The sequence below is a fragment of the Pseudopipra pipra genome, chromosome 2 (assembly GCF_036250125.1).
Source record: "Pseudopipra pipra isolate bDixPip1 chromosome 2, bDixPip1.hap1, whole genome shotgun sequence".
Lineage (NCBI taxonomy): Eukaryota > Metazoa > Chordata > Aves > Passeriformes > Pipridae > Pseudopipra > Pseudopipra pipra.
In genome coordinates this window covers 94,586,876-94,608,334 of record NC_087550.1, presented here as the reverse complement: position 1 = coordinate 94,608,334, position 21,459 = coordinate 94,586,876, and the positions used below count along the sequence as shown (strand labels likewise).

Genomic DNA, 21,459 nt, shown 5'->3' with positions numbered 1-21,459 from the left:
ATCCTTTTTTTTGTATATGTAGATCCACTGAATTTGTTTTTTGAAGTCAAACTTTCTCTATGTCAACATAAATAAAATATAATAGCAATTTTTTCTTACATTATTATAGCATTTTACCATATTATATTATAAATTCACAGAAAGATGAGAATTAACACTGATTAGAATGAATATTTATCATACTATGCAAAGAGAGAATTGGATCTGAAAACAACATCAACACATGCTGCAGTGCAGCTTCAGTAAGGATCAGGAGGGAAAAGTGCCACCCACAGAATAATCGGCTACTCCTTGCAGTACATGGTTATGCCTGGAAAAACATTGGGTCTCCCATTACAAGAAGTGACCTGGTGTGACCCTTCTTAGTTTTTCAGACCTGATGAGATCACAGCTGGAGGACGCATGCTTGCAGCTCATACTTCCTCCTCCAGCATCATGCAGAATGTTATCAGTTTTATCAACACATCCCCTATATTCAGAAGAAGTCTGTTTTAATTGCATCTGGGAATGTAATTAAAATACATCACTGACTCATTGTAAACATCTGTTTTGAAGTTAATCCCCGCATATTTCCTTCAGCCTGTTATTTAACATGCACTGTTTTAGGAAAAAAGTATGTTGTTATTTAAGTAGGGTTTTGTTCTTAAATTTAGCATGGCCAGAAGAATGGGCTTGTGTTTTTGAGTCTCTTTTTATCCTCACAAAAATGACTGCATTATATTCAATTTTTCCTGTTTCTTAAGCTTAAGATTAGAATAACCACGGGCGAGGAAGGTAAGAAGGAGCAAGTGCTGCAGTCTAATTTGCCAGAACAGGACATCTCCTCTACAAAACACTGCCTTTATTTTACAATAGCATCATCTCTTACTATCACTGACTGAAACATTTGCAGATGGATGGGAGGTTGGCCAACGATGACAGTCACTACTGGATAGCATTATCCTCAACTACTAAAATGTATTTAGAATCTGAGGGATGTGATAACATTCTGCCTATACTAGGAAGAAGTATGAGCTTTTTCCTCCTGGTCCTCTGGGAAGATGAGAGGGCCAGACTGGAAAAAGCTTATGGATCAAAGGTCAATCTGAGGAGGTCAAAAGGGCACTTAAGTAATGAGACACTGGGAGAGAGGAAGATGGTTAAAGTAAGTACAGGAATCATCCCAAGACAATTAAACTGAAACCATGCAAATTATTGCTTATTCCTAAACTTTTATGGTTTTAAATCAGTCTCATGGCATGAACAATCCAGTTAATAATTTCTCACTACACATGACTAGAGATAATGAGACAAATAGAGAGAAATAACTTTGCCATATCTCCCAGACATCATCTGCAAAACAATACCTTCCCCAGAAACTGCATGGAGCTTGAAACAATCACTGCTGTCCCCCAAGTGCAAAAACAGACATGGAACAGTACTGGGCAATAATCTGCTGGGGGGGAGTGGTGGATGAAAAGGTAGATTCTTTACCCCTTGTCTAGGAGCCAGTTACAGGCTAATCCAAAGATTTTGGCCCAGTGCACTGCAGCAGGTACCTCACCTATTTTGCGTGGCATGCTCACAGTTTTCAAATAGCCACAGCTTCCTGGCACCACAGGCCAGCTTCTCACATAACATTTGAAGACATTAATTCTATCTTACTCCTCCCACAAAATATCAGTCCGCCCAGAAACAGAAGCTCATTTTAGTGATACAGATTGCTTCATTTTTTGACAAGCATTTCCGTTTCACTTCATTCTCCCAGACTGTCTGCAACTGATAAGCTTAGTGAATCATCATAGCAAATCAGTATTAAACCATAAAAAGATTATGTTCCTTCAACACCACACATACAGATGTGCTACATGCAAACTGTATACATAAAAGACAGCGATTTATTTACTATCATATTAATGTATAGTTCAAAAAAATTTCTGCTAATGAAAGGGCATCCCAGTCCAGACCTCTAACTTCTATGACCACATACTGAGCCTTAGAAGCCTTAAGCCCTGTTAGTGACAGAACTGAGAAGGCTGCTAAAATTCTCTGCAGCAGATGGAACAAACTCTGGTCTGCAATGCAGCCTGTAAGACATCTGTCAGATCTTAACTACAGACTTGTTGCGTTTTGCCCTGTTTTTCCACGTCCAGCTACTTTCCTGGCATTTGAGGAGTAGTGCTTGGAACTTGCACAGGAACGATGCAAACAGCCAGATGAGCAGCCTAGGAGGGAGACGACTGCCATATTTGGAAATGCACCATTTCTGGAGGCTACAGACATCTCCAAAAAAATACAAAGGCCGAGTCAGTTCTTGGATGTTCCCCTCTCTTACAGAAGTGCATTTCTCAAGACAAAATGTAATTCCCTTTCCCACAACATCACCTCAGACTCTGCTTACTGAGTTTCAGTTGCTAAGCTAGCCACCAGCGTAGGCTAATTGCCTGGGTATCAATTGAGTTCACACTGTACCCTGCAAAGCACACATGGAAGGTAGAAATTTAATTAAATTCTCACTGTTTACTTAACTCTGTTCATGTTAAAAATCTCATTCCAGGGAAGGTAGTCACTTCTCCTACCCAAAATACATTGTCTTTCAAAACAGAAAATCCTGTGAACAGGTGAATGGCGAAACTAGCAGAGATATCAAAATTCTCTGATTTTCCTAATTCATAGCTAAAATGCTTAAAAAGGTAAAAATAATCATAATTATTTCATCTCATGATTCATTAATTTTAAAATTACATTTTCTGGTTAGATGTAATGCTTAACTGATTATGCTTTGTAATTAAACAGTGTAGATTTCCCACTCTACATTGCTTTAGTTCAAATCCCAATTTGAGCTGAATTCCAATACCATTTTCAAGCTGAAACACAAGAATGGCGATGCCAATAGGATGGCTGTTTGACAGTGTCTGAACCTCCTCCCTCCACAACATGAACCCCTTTCTGGTCCTGTGCTAACCTAGTCTTAACAGGGAAAGCAGGAAGGCCAAGGGAGATTTATCCCTATGTAGCAGACACCACACTTCTTCCTAAGTACATGTACATACAACTCATGTAGCTGACACGAGAGTTGGATCAATAACATCTTCATGTTTCACATCCCACCAAATACAGAAATAGGGAGGTGATGCCAACTGCAAGACACTTATCTTGCATTCCCCTCATATTTTCTTCTCTTTACAGAATGTCAAAATAGCTCCCTGGCTGTATTACTATTCTTGTCTTCATCCTTTAGATGAACTATTGAATTAGCTGAACTGCTCTTTTGTGTGCAGAGTACCACCAGAGGAAATCACTGCTATATTCCAGTAAACCTTAATATTTTTGTTAATTGATTTTGCAGTCCATTAATACCTTTGAAAAAAATCATGTTGCTAAAACTTCTGATTTACTTACTTAGGACAAAGAGGATAACAAAAAATACAGATTGTACTAGCAAATTAGCAAAATTTAGTTATACTCCCTTGTAGGACTTGACACAAAGCCAGTTTTCCTGGACTGATGATTTGAACTTCAACTCTTAAAATGGCTCAGGAAAAGAAACATCTGCCATTGCTATATTTTGAGGACTTAAAGCAAAGACCAGAAATTGAGTACAGTTCTCATTTCATTTGTAAACCCATTAATTTCAGATCTCTACAGACAGATAAATAACAAACAAAAGGGAACATTTTATTATTTTATAATGTCAGTAAGCTCCAGTTTTTACTCCTCTCCTAAGTTCTTTTTCTCCCCATTAGAAAAAAAAGCAAAACAAAACAGTTGGCAGCCTATCTTCATGTCCCTATTTTTCTTTTTTTCCCAGCAAATCATGGGGAGACTTCAGTTATGACTATTAAGGGAATTCCCCAAACCAAGGGAAGGCTTATTGGTTTTACAGCTTTCACCCTCTAGGTCACCAATTGAAGTTCAGCTCTCATCAGCAATGACTGGAAGTTTCTGTCATGCAGTAGCTATTTAAAGTTCCTGGTCATGTCTTTTCAATTTTCTGTAGATCTAGTCTTCACAGAGGAGAGCAAACAGTGCCATTCCAGATGTCCTGTGGAACAGCACCGCTCTCCCCTAGGTCCCTGGTCATATCTGCTCAGTCTACGTAAATATTTCAAAAGGCACCAGACACCTATATTTAAGTAATGGAAGTAAGTGCAACCCAAAAATCTCCAAAGGCTCAGTAAACCTTGAATGGATAAGAAGAATTAAAATACTCATTTTCCTGAAGACCTTCCTTCTTTGCTTGTAGGTTGATGCACATGAGTAGGACAGAAGGAAGCAGAAGTAGTCCCCACTCATTTCTCTGTCAATGCAGAGCCACTCTCCTAATATGTCTTCTAGGGATTGCTTTAGACAAGATGAAAAATCTCCTGGAAAAAACCTACACAGTGGAAAACTGTGGAACTTCATGATTATTTGTATGACAGTGCATGAATTAAGTATCCCTATTAGTTTAAGGAAAACTTTTAAGTTTAGATTCACAAATTAACATATTCATTAATATCTGAAAGGAATTAAAAGTCATTGTCTGAAATATCACTATGCCGGATGGATTTTGAACAAATCACAACAATTCAACTCTGGTTTTATTTAAAAGCCTTGCACAATTTTCAGAAAACCAGCTGATTTTAAGAAAAACTCTAAAATGCAATTGGAAAAAAAATCATTATGGCTACTGGAACATGAGTGGGCTGTTTATATATTTTTGGCAGGGTTTCTCTGTTTGGCTGGGGGGAGGGCTGTTTTGTTGTTGGTTTTTGTATTATCAGAATCATGCAGGATGTTCATACAAAAATTGCAGACAGACCACAGATTCTTATCTGAGATCTCCAGGGTACTTTAGTCACTCAAGGGAATATTAGTAAATTTTTAAATGTTTAATATTAATTATTTCAGGAAATATTTATTTTGCAAATTAGCATCAGTTGGAAGTACTTCACTTAAAATATGTTAAAAAAAAGAGTCATGTCTTCTGAGTCAAAAGAATATCAAACTGTTGGAGCTGAAATGTTTTGTTGTTGAAATCTCATTTTTTACATTCTTTTCCAAATTCCCCAGGGGTCTATCCTGGAGGTAGGGTCATGGGAATTCCCTGAAAGCTGCTCTGTGAACATGACTTTCCCGTTGGTGATGTGAACATCATCTTCACAAAGTAATGCAAATCCAGGGGGCTTCCAGTTAGTTCACAGGAAATATAGTTATTTCTGTTGTTCCATATTTGGACAAAAATGACATTTAAAGCAACTGTTTCCTCTAACTACATTCTTTTACAGGAAGCTCTGGAAACAATCAAGGTATTTGCTTACTTAGAGAAATTTTCAGAATATCACATTATAGCACTCAGTTCTGCACAGCTCAAAGCAAATAACTAGTTTGTGAATACAAACTCATGGCATTATCATAAAAATATAAAGCCTCCCATGACCATTATCTACTAGCAGGTTTATTTCCACAGACTGTCAGACACCGTTTAACCTCCAGCAAACAGAGATGACTGTATTTACCAAGTCAGTATTGATCCAGTAGGTTTTGTACTGTTTTCCTATTTAAGAACTCCACTTTCAGTTTTATCTTCAAAGAAGAGAAAAAAATTCCAGGTTCCACTAGGATCCTCTGGTGTTGCAGTCACTGGTGTTACTTCACTGACAGCTGAGGACTAGAGCGTATTCCAGGGCTTTCTAACATCCAGTGACAAGCACTTTCAGGAATACATTTCAAAGGGCATGACCCTTTCTAAATTTGATTATGGTAATCATTGCTAACAATCCACCCTGTGCTCTTCCACTATGTGATGGGCGAACTGGAGCCAGGTGATACAAGCAAGAAGCTCCCATTCCTCATCTTGTTAATTTGAAAAATCTGCAGGGAGGACAGAAGATCCTGTTGCAGAACCCCCATGGCCATTTTAGAGCTTAACCACTTGCCTTATATACAACTACTCTGGAGTGCACAAAGGAAACTGCTCCTTGTCCCACACGGCACAGACCCAAATGCCCTAAACTTGCCTGTTTGGCGAAACTGGCATTAGCAATCACTAGTGGCATACAAGTGGAAGGCTAACCAAACATCAAACTTCTGTCTTATTTATGAAGCAGAGAGACTGTGGACTCTGTAACAAATCACACAACTTTGTTTTTCTTGCTGACTTATGGGATGGATCCACGCAACCACTTTCAGGACCTTCTAGAGGTACAAGATGGGATCCAGTCATAACCTGGTAAGATGGAAACAGTGTCATTACAATGCTGTCCTGTAACTAGTGCCTCTGACTCTGGTGGCACCAGGGGGACAGATGACAGTCTCCTTGCCATCCCTGCAGTAAGCCCACATGCGCAGGGCTTCACTGCTTTCTAGAAATGTCTTGGAGCTTCTCTGGTCCCTGTGCCTTTACTGCTCAGTGCACAACCCCATTTTCACAAGCACAGGTGGTATATATAATAAGTTTGAGTATGGGTGCTCAGTGTGGTTGAAAGTCTGCTGCAAAACAGCACCAGCAGGCAGGCAAAATGCAATGCCACCAAAACTAGGCAGAGGCCGAGGAAGAGGCAGCGGTGGCCACCAGCCCAGAAGCAATGCAGCCCTCCCTAGCCACCCTCCATCTCCCAATGTTTCGCCAACCCAAAGGCATGACCGGGATGAGAGGGAACTGCCCAGGTGGACTCCCTCTTTCCTTCCTCTCACAGGCAGTGGCCCTCTCTAAGCAGCATTGGGCAATGCGGGAAGAGATGGCTGCCATGGTGGCAACCACTCCCAGAGCTGGGCCACCATGGGCCGCGAAGGGCCCAGGACTGTCCCTGTGGCTGTGGGGACGGTTCTGGGTCTTCATGAAGAGGCCATCTCTTTGCCACACTGTCCACAGCCATCACTAAGTCTTCCCTTTAATAACCAGCACTCGTCTGGCCCCAGCAAGCCACGGTTATATCAGGGAGTGCAGTGAAAGAGCGAGTCGTCAGGGGAGACACAGCCCTCCTGTGCCTCAGCCCCCCTCAAGGCATTTTCATAAACCTGAAAGCAAAGGAGATGCCTCAAGAGAGATACACAGGAAATCGGTGAAGCCGTTTTGCAAATGTTTACAGCATATCCATGAGTAGTGCTTTCCCTTCCGTTAGCTGACAAACATAAACATCAACATAAACAAATACATTTAAAAGTAACAGCTTTAAAACAACACAGTGCTGGGAAGCTGGAGGCTTTGGCCTCTGCCATTCTTGCCTAGACTAAATAAACGGAGAAGAAAAGTCCTCTTAGTGGGGGTGCACACCAAAGAATGTGAGAAAAGCACAGGAAGATTAACTGGACTTCTAGCTTTGAGCTCAGATAAGAAACCCAGGTGACACATATTCTAGTACAGGCACAGACTGCTGTGTCCTGAATTCATACCACCTGAGCATGACTGCTGTCTGGGTGGCTCTGAGCGTCTTCACTGATGCAGCTCCTAATTTCCTTACAACACCCTCTGACAGTGCGACCCATCACCAGCGGAGGAGGCTGTGTGCACTTGCAGGTAACACAACCACTCCAGGCAAGGCCTTGCCCGGGAGGCCTCCTGCCTCCATGTTACATAGGCTGCAGGAATGGTGTCCACTTTCTCCTTCTTAGTCCTCTGCTCCCCATTACCAGTTCCTTACTCTTTGGTTTTCCCCAAGTCTGAATTTGCACAACTTAGGAAACGATGCCGCTTTATGTGGTTACGCAGCACCTGCAACAAGGGCTCTGCACAAACCACACACTGGCACCAGTTCCTCAGCGCAGACAGATCAGTGCTGCAATCACCCCCTAAAGCTGTGGGTGTACCTGCACAGCACGAACATCCAGAATACACAACCCAGCCTGACATTACCAAGAAGATTTGCCAAATTTTGCAGCTTCTACAAGGAAAACCTTAACAGAAGACCCCACTGACCTCCATGGCATATTGCAGGTATATACGACTTGTCATTAAAACCCTTCCTGGAGCTTTCTGTAAGATAGAGTGCTTAAGGAGTAGCAAGTTCTACCAGAATGTATGTAATTTTTATTGCATAAATTTATCAGAACTGTCCAAACGATTTGTTGAGTAAAACGTGTGAAGTTGTCTTTTCTTGTAAAAGGAGTCTCAACCTTTTCAAAAATTCTGACAACAAAATAGTAATAACTAATATAAACAATTTTAAATACATTGTTCATACTTCACAACACTAGCTCACTCAGCCCCTCAGTAACATTGGGAGGAGGAGACAGGTAAGGTAGTGATGGCCTCACTTTGACCAGCAGATTCAACAAAGAGTCACAAGATTGTTAACGAGAAACTAATTGGTACATTTTAAGAACCTTATGGTATTCTGGAAACAGCAGTAGTAACCAAAGCAGTTCAACATCCTTGTCAAACACAGGATTTAAAAAGCATGTAGCATGTTTAGTCTACTTAGCAGCCAGCCAAAATACACAAAAATTCATTCTATAAACCCACTTTTCTTCCTCACAGATCTCAAAGTACTTCCAAACAGGTTCACCCTATGGCAATACCACTGCTACAGTAAAAAAAGCTGCATTTAACTGCTTTGGTGAAAAATTTCAGCCACTTGTTCTAAAGAAGACAGCCAGTTCTAAAAACTGCAGTGTCACAGGGAAGATCTAAAATTGGAAAAGTATTTCCTAAAATGAAAACCGTTTTCAGAGTATTTGCATTATAACCCTACCATAATTTCTGCACTGGAAGTAGTACCAGAAGTCTCTACTATGCACTTGGTTTCAAATATTTTAACAAATTGCCAGTCAACAAAACACCCAGGCACCTTCTCTTAAGCTCTGACTTACACCTTTAGTTCAGTTAAACTAATATTTTTTGCAATGACATTGTTAATAATTTATCTGTTTGGACTCCTAACAAGCCATAAGGGAAAGCATTGCTCTGCTTCCTGAAAGGCCACTGAATTTTGTCTTTTGCTCCTGTCCAGGATGTCATCGATTACAAGCTGCTTTCTCTTCAGGACACAAGAGCATCTTTTCTCCTAAAGACTCTGCACACCTCAGAAATACTCCACTCATTTCAACTTACCTTTCAAAGGACATTACTGCGTATTTAGATGCCCAGATGGATATGGGCATGACTGTTGAAGAGCCACAAGTTGCAAGAGGTACTTCTCTTAAATGCTAAGCTCACAGCTTTACAAAAGCCCTTGCTCAGAAGAGAAGACTCAACTCCTGCTCAGAAGCACAAAGATGATTAAACAAAAGTCAAAAGTGTTTTTTCCTTCCTTTGCTATTGCAGACAAATGATCCAAAGGTCACTTTATTCCTCTCTGAGAAGCACCAGCTAAGTGGTAAGACTCAGGGGCTTGTCCAAGAGGTGGTGTCCTTTAAGAAAGGGTCTAGAGAGAAGAAAACAGGATGAGGAAAAAGGAGAAGAAAAAGACCCCAGAACAAACCTCAACCCTCAAATCACATGCGAAGTTAAGTAAAGTAACTGGGCACATAACTGAAAAACAAAACCCCCAAATCACTGTTTCAGTTCACAAGTTTTTTGTGCAAGAACTTTGCCCCATGGCTGAGGCACTCACATCTGGAGGAAGGCCCTGGCTCTAGATCCTGCACAAACAATGCCAGAAGCAGGGAAGTACTTCCCTCAATCAACAACAGCCTCTGTCTTTAACAAACACACTCGGGCACCCATAGCCTGTGATGGTTTATTACTCCCTTCTACCTGACTTCACAAAAAAAAAAATGAAGATGAGCTTTACCACAGCCTTATCTATGGATTGCACAACTTCTCTGAGAATTAGGAGGTATGGAGAAGAGTCCACATCGTCTGCTAGCTGATGAGCAGCAGTATCACCACACTGGGATGTGAAAGCTAACAATACTTGCATGACTTGAAAGAACTGAGAGCACTCATGTGCATTAGGCTCACAGGAAGTGGATGGATCAGATCCCTTTCAGGATGTTGCTGTCTTCCTCATTCATCTGATGAACATCAAAATTACACGGAAAGAGGGCTTAGGTGCAAATTAGATGGTTTAATTCCACATTTTGTCCCATTAAATCCACATTTGTCGTAGTTACACCTCCTATTGGATTCAGTTCTTAGTTAAGAGCTTTATGGCATAAAGGAGTTCAGAGAAACGCAACGCAAATCATCAGTGTGGCTTTTGTTGCCCTGACATCTTGCAGCCCGAGCCCTCTACTTTGCTCTGAATTCAACTGTTACATAAATACAGCAGAATATTCATACTTGTAGAAACTATAGTGTCAGCTTTTCCTTTACAATATAGCTCCTTAGTCCAAAACCATTTTCACTTGCAATTGGATTGGGACATTCTAAATGCACGTGGCATAGCAAATAAGTATATCTATTAAAGCGCAATTTGTCTCAAAGTCAGTAACGGAAGAACAACCTAGACTGACTGTCAAACAGCTTTTTTTTATTATTGTTTTTCATCTGTGGAACTCACTTTTAGTAATGTGGCTGGTCAACTGGATGCTTTTGACATTTTTAAAACACAGTCACAAGGAAAAACCAGTACTATCCACATGTACTCTAATTTACTTGTCTGGTGCAAATGAAAAACAGACAAAATTTTCTCCAACCCATATTTTTTCCAAATTGACATTTGAAAATTCAGTTTTAGTAAAATTTAAATGTTGGAACATCAGAGCAAAATAGCTACAGGAAATATTATTTTAGTGTGCAACAGTTGCCAGATGCAAAAGGAAACAAATTTGTCAGTCCTCTCTTTTTTTTATGTTTCTTTGTTGACTAGACAGGAAGCTGACAAAAATTGACTTTTTTCCTCTCGTAAAGTATACAGCGCAATTTTTATTGTACCACTTCAGTTGCTGACTGAATTTCGTAAATAAAAACATACTTCACGAGCATCCAGGGAAGTGGTTGATATCTGACAGTTTACAAAAATGCCGTACTAATTAGGTACAAAAAGAAAAGTAAATAGCTTTCATTGCAGAAACGGAAATAATGTGATCTAGAAGAGAAGATGAAAATCCATTCTTTTCTATGGCAACTTCCTGAGTGATGGAAAAGTTATAGCTGAAAAAAATTAAACATGCTTAACCTGTATTCCTGCACGTAGAAGTCAGCAGAAGTGAAAATACTGATGAACATGGAGATGTAAATATTTTGCAAGCACTTCACTTAAAAACAGTAAGAAGCAGACAGATAATGTTTCAGCAACAAGATTTCTTCCACTGATTAGGCAGACACAAATAGTCTTCAAAATCCATGCTTGTTATTAGAATTAGAACCAATAAGCTCATTCATCCAGTAAAGGGTCAATACTAAAGATCTCATCCTTTGTCAAAAAATCAATCAAAATTTTCTGAAATTCATAAACATGGACTATTATAGAAGAGGGCTGAGTATCCATTTCAGAGTTCTTCCAAAAAGATCCCGCTAATAAGAGGCATGAAACACTCAAATGGAAGGACGAAGGACACACACAAAGGCCATTCCTCCTGTGACTCTGTGAAGGGTTGGGTCATAACAGGTAGAGCCACGGAGACCAGAGCTGGTGAGACCTGCCACAGATTTGTCCCCTCCCTTCTGCAGTCCTAGCCCTACTCTTGTCCTGCCACACATCGAACTCATTCTGGAATTAAACTACTTTTTTTCCCAGTTTTTTTTTAATGGTATGGTTTAGCTTACTGAATTACCTTCATGATGAGGTCAATTAAATAAATGTTGCCACAGTGGAGGGGCAATAATGCAAGCAGGACCACAGGCTGAACTGTCTAGGAACAGTCTGATGTTGGGGATTTAAGACTGACCTAGGTGTCACAAGTACTTTAATTATCAAAGGCACTTACCATTTTATTGGACCCTGAAATAAATTGGCAAACTGATAAATTTATGAGCTATTGTATGCTATTGTGACAAAAAAAGATGGGAGATCCGAGGAGTTTACCTGTAAAATGAAGTATTATTGATCATATGCCCTTCTCCAGTATTCTAACTTACACTTACTAAAACAGATACTTCAATTTTTATTAGCATTAGTGAAAGGAGGTTCAAAGTATCTCTAAAGTTATGCTTATCTAAATTATTCTTGAAAAAAAGTAATCATTTCTTTCCATTTTCTATACCTGTATGATTTCTGTTTAATAATCCCATTTGATATTGGCTTGTAAGATATTATGTCCTTTTTTTTTTTACCAAAATAGGCTGACCAACTTTGTATCATTACAGATACTGGTGAGTTCACAATACCAGTTACTTGTAATGTGATACAAGCTTAGCCAGGCTTCTTGACTTTACAAAGATGATCATACATTGTGGCACTACCAACGTGGCTTTATACCATAATTTCCAAATTTCAGGGGACTCAGGCAGATGTTGAAAAGGAGCTTTCCAATGCTCTTTTCTAAAACCTTCTCAGCCTGTGAACACCTCTGAAAGATGTGTCATCCAGAATATATCTAAAAAAAAAATTAAAATTTCTAATTATCCATCATCCTTAAGCATACATCCCTGCAATCTGCAGTATGTCCCCAGCACTACCATACAAGCATAAAACCCAAAAAAATTATCCTCAGGTAATGAAAGTCTTCAAGTACAAAAGAAACGTGAACACTCACAGTCCTAACTGACCAGCATTTTGCTAGAATTAAAGCTGTTTGCAAATGACAAATGCCTAGCTGTTTCAGAACGTGCCGAGTAGATTCATGAATGAAAAAATGTTCAGCTCAATAATTTCACTACAAAAACTCCAAATATTGACCATTTTGAGTAACAAGTGCCCTCAAAAAAACAGAAATAAAAGTGATAAATGTAAGTAAAACCACTCAAAGTCACATCACGAGACTGCCTTTCAGTGCCAGCACATCTGCAAAAGTCACATTAAAACTCAGAGTTCAGAACATGTCATTCTTATGGCAACATCCTTAACACGCCAGATGTATTCCCAAATTGCTCTCTAGAACAGACCACACTTTTAACCACACATCCAAACAACACTAAAGAAAATCTCATATTTACAGTGCGTGAAAAATTAAAGAAAACTGAAGTCATTAAAATCACTACCTCTAGTTAATAAAAGGGTCTCGTTAACCAAAAAGGCATCAATGCTGTCTATATGTAACCTTAAACTTGTTAGTGCTGCCTTACAGATGTGTTGCAAGTGCTCATGACTATCAGGGGTACTTTCACTCTTGGCACTGCTCTTCAGACTGGAGTTAAATGAGTTTATGCATATCCTCTAGCTTTTTTTTTTATTATTTAAAAAGTGTCATCTGTTTGACTGTCTCATAGATCAGAAATCTGCAAAGCAAAGATCAAAAAGCGTGTATAAATGTCATAAAAACTGAAGAGTAATTATTAAAAAATATTCTTTTAAACTAAAATCACATTCGCTTTGGGCTCAGCTCATGTTTCTTGCACAGGGATAATGGTAACTTGATTTGAATTTGTTCATGTATCATTTTTATATCTTATGTAATTCAGAAGTTAAAACAGAAAAAAGTTCTGTTACTAAATAATTCAAGGTTTTAGGGCAGATTAAATCTGCTTGATAAAGTTACCATTAGCATATTTTAACTAGACTTAATGTAAGCAACAGTTTTACAAGGGAATTATTCCCTTAATTTCACTGCTGCTTGCTTTAAAGGAGATATTTATTTATATTAAGTTTTTATAATATTTATTGTTCTCTGTGTCTAACAGTTTATTTGATCTTCAAGTAAAATAATTTGGGCTTGAGAAGTACCCTATTAAGATAAAGATAAAACATTTAATTGAAGTCATATAAAGTGCTAGAAAGAAACAGAAGTTACTTTACATAAAAGCATTTTAATAATTAAACTGAGCAACTTCCAGTAGCTCCCAGAGTAATCAGAAATAGCGGAGTTTACACCCCTGTCATCACCTGACATGACTTCTGTGAGCATCACCCTAGGCTGGCACTATTTGGAGCACTTAAAGTGGAGAAATGAAAGCAAGAAAATAGCACTGCAGTGCATGATAGGGCAACCCTGGATGTGGGACAGGACAACTCTGGATGTACATACAGACTGGGGAACAAAAGGCTGGACAGCAGCACTGCGGAAAGGGAGCTGGAGACCCTGGTGGATGGCAAATTGACTGAGTCAGCAGTGCCCTGGCAGCCAGGAGGACCAAACCTGTTCGGGGGGGCATCAGGCAAAGCATCGGCAGCCAGTCGAGGGAGGGGATTGTCCTGCTCTGCTCTGCACTGGTGCAGCCTCACCTTGAATATTGTGGCAGTTTTGGGCACCACAACATAAGAAAGATATTAAGCCATTAGAGAGCTTCCAAAGGAGGGCAACGAAGATGGTGAAGGACCTTGAAGGGAAGCCATATGAGGAGTGGCTGAGGCACTTAATTAGTTCAGCCTGGAGAAAAAGAGGCTGAGGGGAGACCTCATTGCAGTCTACAACTTCCTCGTGAGGGGAAGAAGAGGGGCAGGCACTGATCTCTTCTCTGTGGTGACCAGTGACAGGACACAAGGAAATGGGCTGAAGTTGTGTCAGGGAGGTTTAGGTTGGATATTAGAATGAGGTTCTTCACCCAGCGGGTGGTTGGGCACTGGAACAGGCTCCCCAGAGAAGTGGTAACAGCACCAAGCCTGACAGTTCAAGAAGCATTTGGACAATGCTCTCAGGTACGTAGCGGGATTCTTGCGGCTGTCCTGTGCAGGGCCAGGATTTGGACTCTGATGATCCTTGTGGGTCCCTTTTAGCTCAGGATACACTATGATTCTACAATTAGGAGTTCTGGTTGACAAATAAAAGCGACACAAAGAACAGAGCCAGGCTCTCCCGAGTTGGGGAAGGTGGAGGAGAAGGATACTGAGATTGCAGAACCTGTAGGCATCTGCACAAGGACACAGTTAAGGTCATGCATTGCAATTTTATTCTATCTGTCATTGGTTCCAACTCCAAATAAAAAAAAAAAAGGAGGGAAAAAAAAAAAGAAAAGCAAAACTTATCTGCAATTCACAGACTTCAACAGAAATGAGATTCCAAGCATCTGTCATCACAAATGTACTTGTGACACAGCATCTCCCAAAAGGAACATATCCCACAACGATTTAGAAACTTATACAGCAGCAGAATGGCTAGGAAGATGGATACCATTTGCCAAAACAAACCAATGGACCCAGACTGAAAGAAGATACATCTGGGTTTTTTTCTTTGATAAGCACTTATAGTATCTGACTCCTTGCCACAACTTCAAAAAAGAGACAGAAGTGATGGCAAATAGGCCACGTGGGTCAAAACACCTTCAAGAGGTTCTGAACATCCAACAAGTTATGAGCAACTAAATTAGCATATTTCAGGATGGGGACACCACTTAAAGCATCCAATTTTAAAAAATAAAATCATGAGAAACCACTGAACAAAACACCTGCCAAGTTTAGTTTAGCACTAGCATTAACATTAGTACTAGTATTTCCTCTGTACAAGTCAAAATAAGCTTCACAATTTTCAAATTTGCTGGGCACTAAGCAGATCCAAACCTGTTGTTTCAACGTGTGTTGCATGTATCACATCACCTAACAATACAATCAGAAACTTCGCAGTACTCGAAAACTTTGAAAAATCTTGTTACTCATTTAGATTTGGCTATAAGAGCACAACTTTGGGCACACATTTGTTTAGTAAATATGACTACACTTTGTCCAACTTTCCAAGTCAAAGAGCTTTAAGAATTTAAGAGGCACTCCAACTGACCAAAATAAAACAAGACCACCACAAATTCCATTACCTTCAGTGTACGATCCTGAATTTATCACTATTTATTCCTGAAGTATATGCATTCAACATTTTTATTTCTCACATCATAAGAAGTTTACATCCCCTATTAAAAACAGCATGTTATGAAGTTATCTCGTGTCTCTTCACTTGACAGATTTTCTAAAATAATCCAAAATATCACAACCAAAGTTAAGTGTTGCTTAGGTAAAGACAGCTTAACAGCAAAACAAAAATACAAATCTGTTTTTATCTCAGAAGCAGGTCATCACAGGATGTATTGAATAGTTGTCTTGAAGTGTACACATCAAAAATATGAATGCTTTTACTCCACTCAAATTAAGGCCTAATGTAACAGCATCTTGTATCACACTTTAGATCACGGAACGACCATTTCATCCCTTGGAAAAAAAATCTATACAAAAATAGCCTTTGAAGGAAAATGGAAACATCAAGCTATTAGTACCACAGAAGATTCTGCTATACTCATTAAGACAGCATCCTTCTTCCTTTGGTCTTATTTTTCACATCCTTCCTTCCTTTCAGATGGCCATGTGTCACCATTTTGTAAAGAAGCAAGCATCTGAATTTTATCTTTGCAAAACCTCAAATGTTTATTTCCAGAATTTTTAGATAATTGCGGAGGAGTAACAGAAAATTTTAAAAAAATATGCCCTTTAAAAAAAAAAATCACAAAAACACATTAAAAATTCTTTGCTTTCTCTTAGCAATGGTGATTAATTTCAAATACGTCATGAAAATGTTCATTCTAATGTACAGGACAGAAGGACCCTTGACTTTTATAATTCATTCCTTCCTTGCAAACTCTTTTGGTCTTTTCTGTTTCAAGTGCTACTTGTAATATATGTACAACATGCCCTGAAACCTCTTAAATACTTGAATCACAAGCAAACTTCAAATAGGCTCTAACAAACACGTGTAAAAGCACAGAAAGCTTTTGATTATTTCTGACCAGAAGATACCACAGGCAGTAAAATGTTGTCCTAACAGTGCTGTTGGCAATGAAAAGCTCAAACTAAACTGGTCTCCAAATGTTCAAGTTGTTCTATTCTGAAGAATCCTTAGACTGGCTTCTTTTGTACGCACACAATGAGGGACAAGCACACACCTGGGACAACAGACACATTGCCAGCTCACATCCTAATCCTGCTCTTGGCAATTTGTGGTGTGCCTTGGCCATGTCCTATGTGGAGACTTTCACACCAGTGACAAGTCCCTGGAGACTTTATTTTATTTCATAGCTTACTTGTATGGTAATGCAATAGATTTGTTACACCTTGAGAAGGCATGCAGCACTATTAATATTTAGTTGTTGGTCTACTCTACCAATTCACATTCTTTAACTGCATACTGCAACAAGATTTGGACTTGGATAACCACAAAGGGGCAAGAGCTGTTCTAGCAATGCAAATGCAGTGCCAGTAACCTGGATAATCCATGGGAAATTCATGAGCCTATTAGCTAGTTTACATGACCTTTCTTAAAGCAAAGTAACTTGCAATATGAACTGTAGTGTATAAATGCACCTCACAGATGTGATTCGTAAGTCAATGAATCAGTTGTACAATCATAAGTTTTCAGAAAGCAGAGTTGCCATATCATAAATCCCAGTTTCAAAATCTGCCTTTCAAAAGAAGTTGAGGAAAATCCTTGTGTGGAAACTATTCCTGACAAGAAAAAAAAAAGTTTCATCTTTATCTTTCAGAAAAATGACTATAATTTTCTGAGATGACTGCCAGAAGTGATAATCACTCACAATTACACAGAACAGAAATACATACTTTGTATTCAGCATACTTCCAGAAAGGGAATCCCTGTTTCCTCCAGCAGGATCAACTGTAGGAAAGACCCTTCCTTTTAGTTAACAGAACGTTTGGTTCTACAGCAGCAATCAGGCAGTTACTGCTCCTCCTTGCAGTAACAGGGACTTCTTTAAATCCAATTCTGGAACAGATAATGTCATCTCTTGCTGTCCAAAACCCACCTAAAAAGACAAACTGTGACCACAGCACCCCACTCCTCAGTGTCTGAAATATACTGCATACAATTGTTTCCTCTTATCAACAGCTATTCATCTTCTCTCTCTGACGTGGTCTGTCCTAAGAGTCACTAACAGCTTTGCTTTGTCACTGCCTATGATAACACTAAGGGCATTAATAACCAGGTCTGACAATTCCGAGTCCTTCATACATAAGTGACACTCATATGGAAGCCACAGCTGGATCTATGTTGGGTGATGCAAATAGATGTTAAGCAGGGTCTTGCTGAGATTAGGACACAGGTTAGATCCAGCCTGAGGATGCTTAATTATGAAAAGAAATGTGATAATTGAGAGGTGGAAGAAGTTAGCTGGAAGAGACTGTGCATGTAATATAATCTCTATAACTCCTTGGAGTATGAAAACTAGAGTGAAAGAGTGGGGAAGTGTATCATTTTTAGATTACATCACTTTTCTGGAGACTAACAAAACTTCCAGGCACTAAGGGATTCCCATGGTTTAAAAAAAAAACAACAATAAAAGGATCAGAAACTCATCTTATTCAATTGCCTCAATATAGCTCCAATTCTCACTGAAGCTTTTCCTGCAGTTAAAACTTTTGTAATCTTTCTCATATCTAAGTGATATCACTTTTTTCCTCAGTTAAGTCATTAGCAGTCTTGCTCATTTTCACAATACAAAAATACCTCAAGACCTCTACCCTTCTGTCAGCTTAGGTTCATAACAACAAGTGTACGATGTTTTAGCAACAGGGAAATGAGGAAATAGGGAGAAATTAATAATTTAGTCTTGTGTCTGCACATTCTGTGTGTTGTATATATGCTCCATTTCATCCCTCTCCAATTGTGCCCTATTTTCAATAACCTCCTGAATTGTTTGAGCCCAAGAGGCAAGGAAGAGCAGAAGGAGCCAGGAGACTGGCCCAACAGTTCCTCCTCCAGGTAGGTTTTTGCAGGAGCAACATTTCAAATCACAGCACATTCTCAAGATTAGCCTAGCAAGTAAGGTACCCTTTGGCAGAAATATGATGAAGTATAAAGAGGAGAGGAGGAATGTTAGAATAGAAGCTTCAAACGTGTTTAAGGAGAGTCATATGTAGGACTAAAAGTATTATCAGATTCAATTTTTAATGTTATGTCTTTATTCTAAATTAATGGTGGCAGCACGTTAGCCATTTGGGCATCAAATATCTTATTTCGTTTGTAATAACTCCTAGAAACGCACATCCCATAATAAATTTGCTATAAAAATAAATTCAGTTTACGGGCACTAGCTTAAGAATTCTTGAAAGGTACTTTCAGGATTTAGAAAAGTGATACTTAAGATATTAGAGAAGTGGATTATAGAAATGGATTATTACAGAAATGGATTTTTACAAAGTCTTTGCCCTTACCTAGAGAAAATAACATTTGAGAGGTATGTGTTGAACTGCTTTTCAGCAATTACTGTAATATTTGTCCTCCTATTTTCACTTCAAAATAGAAGCCTACTCCACTTTATGTTTTCACTTTCAAGTAAGACCAGCTGACTTTTCATGTAGTTTCAGTTTTAGAAAATTAGTCCCTGGCAATGATTTAATCTCCCCTCCAAACCAAAAGAGATTAGATTACAATTACAAAGCCCCGAAAACAGGAAATGTTGTAAACTCTGACCCAGTATTAACTATACTGGTTCAAATGACACTGTGAAATTTTCTTAAACGTGATCAGTCACCATTTGTCTCCATAGCTTTTTAACCCTTGACTTCCAGGAGAGTTGCATGAGAAACAGCTTCCTTTTAGACAGAGGTCATCAACAGGCCATATGATTCAAGTAGGGGTAATGAAGATACTTCCAAACCATGGCACACTTTTATTTCATTACTGAAGGAATTAGTAATTTCTAGTAACAGATCTAGAAATAAAACATATAAAAATAATCCTCCATTATACTTCCTTTGTTGACAATGTTGGAAGTTCAGTTGGCCAGCTGGATATTCATGCCAATCGAGGCAAAAACTGTAGTTATTGTGTAGATCTTCCTAATACATGTATTTCATTTTAATGAATTCCCCCAAAGACATAAATCAGATAAGCTCCCACTACCAGCATTCATTAGACAAATGGACTATCTGGTTGTATTGTCACCCGTTTACAGAAATAGTACTCAGAGCAGACCACACTCCATAGTTTCTTTTAACATGGTTTACTAAAAGAAGAGAGAAGCTATTTCTAAGAAAAAAACACAGCATTCTTTAGAACAGCAGCTTTAGCAGTAAACTTGGGATGAGCTGCTTAACCAGTTGGAATGAGCTCTACTCTCTCTTGGCCTAGCGTCATGTATCCAGGCTTTAACCAGAGAACTAATTAAAAAAATAAAATATTATTTTAAATATACATACATTGCAAGTTTTTATTATAATTACACACACAAAGTCTAAGCTCTGAAATGTCATCTCAAATTACAAAGACACGTCACCGAAACAATACAGTCTTCCTTTTCCCACTAGGGGAAGCATTATCTTCATAATAAATACATTGCTTAAAAAAACTGCCCTGAAATACTAAATCCGTGTCTCATGTAATTTAATGTGAGCCACAGATACGTGCAAGGTCATATGCTAAGTAAATTCAGAGAACAATATATTGGCTCTGCCTTCTTGCTTAACTGCCCCAATACATATGTTTTCTGCAAAATGTAGGCAGTGCCAGGAAGCTGTGCTACATGAGAGGGCAAGCAAGAGGGGTAAGGAAAAAGCCTTTCAAAAGACACCAGTTTTCTTCGACACTGATGGGCATGTTGGCAACACACATCCCTTGCCCTGAGAAACATCAAAACTCCTTTCTGCTTCCAAACAGGTCTTCACTCAGTTCAGCCACATTCACTGAAAATTTTCAAAACAGCCTCATAAGTCCCATGAGCATTCAGTCTCAAAGATGATTAAAAATTCACAGTTATGGGCAATATGAAGAGTCTGGGAGAATAATAAATTTAGCTACCATGAAAGAACAGTATCAGACAGAGGTAAAGACCTTTTTTGTGAAGTGCATTTCTAAAATTCCTATTTCTCTGATGAAAGAAAATCTTCATTAATGTTTCTTCCTTAATTAAAAAGATTTTTTTTCACTTTTCTTCATTGAGATCTGAAAAAAATGTAAACCAAGGGTCAGGAGGAACAGGCAGCTAGGCTCTACACCTGGTGCACAATCCTAAAGAAAGAGCTAGAGATTCTCTAAACCTTTTGTACATTTATTTTTCATGCAGTTTGAGGTGCACTCAAGCAAAGCCATTTTTCTTGTAACAATCACCCATAGCCTCCTTTGGGAAAAAAAAATAAAATTTAAAGGACTTCCTTTTTGCATCCTACAAAGGGGGAGATGGGGAGCAAAGAAATATATGAATATAGCTTGTGAATAGGCTTGATTAGTTTTCCAAGTGTTCACTGCTGCACACCTAAACTGAGTCTAATTACCAATGTTTGAGACAACTATAGGACATCACATAATGCCTAACAGTCCTTCGGCTCCTCTGAAGCAAAATAAATTTCTCTGAAGATATCTTCATTTAGCTTTACCACACTAAATTTCTGCCGGTGTACACTAGCACTCAAGCACCATGTTTCCTTTTTAAGTTGAAAAACTAGAAAATAGTATCTGAAAAAGAAAACCCAAGAAGCTACTAAGCCTACTGTCCCAAGGGAGGATCAACTACACCTGCTTCATGTAGTGCTTGTCTGGTCTTTCTTAAAACTTCGCAATTTAATGACTAACCCAAATTGTTCTCCT

The 21,459-nt window shown here is 38.9% G+C and overlaps 1 protein-coding gene across 1 annotated transcript in view; it reads right to left on the bottom strand.

Moving 5' to 3' along the window:
• The window catches only part of COL4A1 (collagen type IV alpha 1 chain), a 127,171-nt gene that overhangs the window by 77,304 nt on the left and 28,408 nt on the right, over window positions 1-21,459 (bottom strand). The gene's annotated exons all lie outside the window — the stretch shown is intronic.